The 5,432-nt window shown below is 36.9% G+C and overlaps 2 pseudogenes across 1 annotated transcript; both read right to left on the reverse strand.

The window, feature by feature from the left end:
- Positions 1–1,288: 1,288 nt before the first annotated feature.
- Positions 1,289–3,106, reverse strand: LOC149178715 (putative non-intrinsic ABC protein 5 pseudogene; annotated as a pseudogene). The gene is made up of 2 exons (XR_016258445.1): positions 2,408–3,106; positions 1,289–1,694 (listed from the first exon to the last, which is right to left on the reverse strand). The product of XR_016258445.1 is annotated as a putative non-intrinsic ABC protein 5 pseudogene (transcript).
- Positions 3,107–3,322: 216 nt separating this feature from the next.
- On the reverse strand, positions 3,323–4,589 carry LOC149178716 (ABC transporter C family member 5 pseudogene; annotated as a pseudogene).
- Positions 4,590–5,432: the final 843 nt, after the last annotated feature.

Here is a 5,432-nt window from a genome sequence, read left to right on the forward strand (position 1 = left end):
GTTGGAATGCTGAGTATAAATGGTGGGGGTTCCTATCAAACTCTTACCTCCCATGATATTAAGTTCTACAAACCATAGGATATGAATGCTAATGAGATTATGGAAAAATGGTGTGTCACTTTTGAGTTCATCAGATGGGCAGTAAATTTAGCCAGACCTTATCTTTCATTCCTACGTGTGTGGGGGAGGAACGAATAATTAAATGAAATGATGGCTCTGAGCAGTGAAGGTGGGATTTTCTATTTACTTATGTTTGATATCTGCAGGCACTAAAGGAATGACAACTCAGTTTGATTTTTAGATTTAATATTACTTTCCTCAGGTCAGTAGTCTGGTAAGGTCCAGTGGTTTGGATTTAACCCATCTTTCCAAGTGAACTGGGCCTCCAATATTGGATTCCACCTCAGTGATATGACCTCATTTGATCCATCAATGGTATGCCTAGAAGTCACCCAGTACTTTCATTGGCATTGGGAATTGGTTCAACATGAAGGTTATAAAAACAATGGAGGTCATAGGCACTATCTATTATGAAATTCTAGACTTGCTTCAAGATCAGAGGAGCACACCCCATATTGAGGATATAAAAGTGGCATTTTCTCCCTACAGTAGCAATATGACAAGCCCTATTGAATTTCAGCGATACAAGAACACTAACTTATCAAAATTCATGGCTCATCAAGACAAGAAAATAGAGAAATTATAATTCAATATGATTGATGAATTAGTTTTGGGTCTTGCTAGGAGCTCACATCCTCTGACTTCTCTTCCAAAGATTCTATCGATTCTGTTAGAGTAGCAGTTAAAGATAAAGAAATAGTCCAGCAAGTGAAAAGAGATATTGCAAATGATAATGTAGCCCTAGCGTTCAACTTTTAGGTAGACTATGCCCTTAGTGAGCATGTTTTCTTCTAAATCCAGGTCTTACTACACATTGTAAGGAAGTTGTTACCAACTCAGTTTATCAGGATTTACAGTATAAAGCTTTTTATTTACGTTGCCATAAATGTAATAACTTTTGAGATGGTAGGCATTCATTTTGAAATTTCGGGTCATTTTGAAACCCCTAATATCAGACAGAAATTTTTCTTTATATTAATTCACCTTACAGTGTGACTACAACCTCCTTTTAATGAAAATGACAACAATTTTAGTTAACCAAAAAAAAGTGTATTGATGCTTAGAATACCAACTTAACGATTTCATAACACTTGAAAATAAAGAAGAAATGTATGGAAACTAGAGCACTAATCACTGACTTGTAGTAGCAATTCCAGGAATGCATTTTCACTTTACATGATAAGCTAGATAAAATAGAAAAATTGAGCAAGGCACACAAATGTATTAATACTCATCATGATATAAAAAATAATTTGAGACTTCGAGAAATGTTGAGGATACCATGTATTCAAATATTAAAAAGAGTTCATTATTCTCCTTAATAGCCTCCTTCAACTTGATAACGTTGAGATGATTCAACTTCCACAGAGACTACTAAAAAAATCAACCCTGTCATGAATACCATTTCCATTTATTTGCAAAATAGACAACTCAACAAAAGATTTAAAATCTATGGTTAACATGTTATTCAATTGCTTTATTTAACAATTTTCATGTTTCATACGTTGACCTCCCATAGATTCATACTCTCTTCCCAGATCTAATATTTCCTCTTCATTTTGTTTCATAGATACCTGTGAAAAACATATAATAGAGCATAATGCCCTAAACTTAATTATTTTGTGTTGTTAAAGAAAGGATACTAGGTATCCAAACAATAAAACGCATATAACAAAATTCAGGATAAATTTAAAATGCATTTCAACTCTCCTCCTTAGAGGAGAATTAAAATGGGTGAGATAAAGAGGGATTCTAAACATCAATTAAAGGTAAGAACTAATTCAAGCATGCAGTGATAAAATCTTAGTCTATCTAATAGAAAATAATATCCTTGACCTACAAATCCCTTAATTACATGCCCAACTCGTGGTCCTAAATTCTAATTCAAAGGTATACACGAATAAATTATGACAACAGACTGAGATGATTGTACGATACTAAGAAGAAAATAGTGGCAAGGTATAGGCCTTGAGATTCTGTAGTGTGTACATACTACCCATTCAAAAAAAACATAAAGAAGAACTTAGTAACAAATCACTCTCAATAGTCTGCATACATGCAACCAAGAAAGAAAATAAACCAGATCAGTTTTACTAAAATGGATCTCATAGAAGAGATACAACACAACTAACACCCACTGCAAATATCATCTTTCCTAGTGAAGGTCCCCAGAGTAAATATCACAAAAAAGGAAGCCTCTATATTAATTCATTAAGATTTATAAGCCTATATTTCCTTCTCTCTCAGGAAAGGTATTAGCCTATTAAAACAATAAATGTCAACTGACCCGATTCAGTATTCGCCCAGATGGAGTTGCATCAAAGAAGGACATTGGTGCACGAAATATACACCTGTGCAGAGTGCTGAAAAGCTGATTAGCAGTTTTAAGTCCAACCAATGAAAGAAGCATAGACCTCACAAGAACGCACAGGGAGCTGCTTAATGTCAAAGCAACATAAACCAGAATGAAAAGGGACTTTCTCATAGGGGAACTCTCATTTTCTTTTGTAGAGGCTTCCGATGTCATCCAGAGGTTACTACATATTTGAAGTAGCTGACTTATTATTTGGGCCAGTAGTATTATAGGTATCAAAGTACCATTGTATGCAGCAGTAATGTAAGACCAGTATACCGACATGCTTACCCTGCCTCTCTCTCTTTCTTCTTCTTGTACAAGCTGTGAATTTTTATTCTCTTTATCCAATTTTTCTTTGTGGTTTTCTGGTTCAACCTCTTCCTCTACATCTATTGAGTTCTGAACACCGCACTGCTCCAGTGTGTCACTGGCAATAACATTTTTCACTGCAACTGTATTGCCAGGACATGAGCTTTCAACAAATCTCTCTGATGTGTACACTTCAGATTTCTCCATAGCAGAAATAGTTTTCAAAGCTTTCTGATGTGCACCAACTAATTCCACAAAATTTGTGCCTGATTGTAAGATGTCATCATATCTGCCAACTTGAGTAATTTCACCATCTCGCATTACCTGTGAAGAATATCATTTACATCAACAAAATATGGATCACTTATCTCCTCCTCTCAATAAATGATCAATAAACCCACTTTCCCTTTACCAATTACATTGAAAATTTTAATATCACTAGAACAGGATGAAAGAAATTCAAACCTACCAAAGTTACATAGACTACAGTCTTTGAACCCAGAATACCAAGTATGCATTCCTATAACAAGCAAGTCCAATTTCTTAGATGTTTATGGACATGAATTTGCAGCGGCACAACCAGCAATGTATATTATCCAGACTGAACAATGAATTGCAGAGTGCTACTGTAGAGCTTCATCATTCCATCAAAACATTAAAACTAATTAATTCAGCAAACCTACAGTTTGTAAAGGATAAGAGAAACATACTTGGAAAATATGTTTTCCGGTATGTGCATCCACAGCACTAAAAGGGTCATCAAAAATATAAATGTCTACATCTTATATAAAGCACGGGCAATCTGTATTCTCTGTTTTTGTCCACCACTCAAATTTAACCCTCTTTCTCCAATGTCTGTCTCGTCCCCATAAGGAAAAAGTTCAAGATCTTTCTTCAATGCACAAGCATCAAGTACACTATTGTATCTAATAGTATCCATCTGCTTTCCAAAGAGAATAGCATCTTTAATTTTCCCACTTTGTATCCAAGGAGACTGAGGGACATATGCTTTGGTACCACTTAAGCTAACAGAGCCTGATATTTTTGGTATTTCACCTAATATGCAGGATAAAAGGCTTGATTTTCCTGAACCAATAGTTCCACATACTGCAACCCTCATGCCTCTCTCTATTTGGACATCTAAACCTCTTATAGTTGGACTAGAGGAATCGGGATTCCAAGAAAATATCCCTCCTTGGATTTGAATCGCGAAGTCTGTTGACTCCTTTGATACCTTTTCTACCCCATCGTGTTGCAGCTCTTCCTCTTGCAGAAAGGCCACAATGCGATCTATTGACACTTTAGTTTGAGCAATCTGAGGGATTAAGCCTGGAAGGATGCCCATAGCTCCCTGAAGTGTCCCATAGGTTGCGAGTGCAGAAAGAATTCTCCCTGCTGTCAAAGGCACTCCTATAAGCATACACGTACCAAAAGTTGCAACAATGATAAATATTGGTCCAACAGAGGAAACAGATGTTGTGATAGCTGATGCGTAAACATATTTTTGTAGCCAACTATATTCTGCCTGCCTCAAAATTTCTAGTTTCCGAAGAAATCTTGTCTCCCAAGCCTGCAATTTTAAGATCCTCATAATTTTTAATATCCGATGTGGCCTTCATCCTTTTGTCTTTTTCTTCCATTATTCTCTCCTGAAATTTTTCTTGCAATTTTGCAAGTGGGAAATTTGGCAACATAACTGCAAATGAGGCTGCCAACCCTGAAAATGCTGCCAAGCCCAACGTCTGATATAGAATAATGAAGGCCTGAACAAATTGAAGAGGGAAAATCCAAATACTATGCACATAGTAACAGAAACATGAAACATTCTAAACATCTACACTCATGTAGTTGATAATCTCTCCGCTTGTATGCTTCTGTCTTCACTGACTCGAAAGCAACAAGCCCTTCCTGTATATAATAGCTGTCAATGCTGCTCTATCCCGTAAAGTTAACTCATGTTGTTTGAAAAACCCTTGTTCGATGTTGTTTGAAAAACCCTTGTTCGATGGAGCCCGTTTCAGAGGTCTGTCACGGCAGCACGGGAAGCAAGAGCGGAGAAGAGGAAAAGGGTACCGAGGGAAATCAAATTGTGAACAGTTGCAACCACTCAACTACCTTCCCTGGATCCAACGATTAACAATCCTCTAATCGTCTAACACATAATCTAACGGCACACAGGGATGACAAGTAGATTTTAGGAAAGTTCATTTCAGAGGGAAACGCCTTACGGCGTAATAACATTGAAAGGAACATAATGAAAAATCAAGCTGGTAGTCCCGGTTTTGGGATCCAGGGGAAAATCTCTGTGTATATGTATTTTATGTGTTTTATGTGTTTTGCTCTCGCATTATTTATTTTCTGTGTTTTAGAATTCGTATGCAGGTAATTTTTGTGCGCGGTTAAAACCTACATTTGGTATCGGAGCAAATTTGGCTTCAAGGGGACGCCTTTGTTGCAAAGGGGTTTCGCTTGGGCCTGCAGTAGACCCTGTTCAATGGAAGATTTGCGAGATCGATTCTGGTGGTGAAAGAAGATGGCAAGCAGTGGAAAGATAGATATCGAGAAATTTAATGGTCAGAATCTTGAGTTGTGGAAACTCAAGATGGAGGATCTGTTGGTGGATAAAGATCAGTGGATTGCGGTAGAT

This window comes from Pinus tabuliformis, chromosome 4_1 (assembly GCF_031772625.1).
Source record: "Pinus tabuliformis cultivar Carrire ecotype Pingquan chromosome 4_1, CPIR1, whole genome shotgun sequence".
NCBI lineage: Eukaryota > Viridiplantae > Streptophyta > Pinopsida > Pinales > Pinaceae > Pinus > Pinus tabuliformis.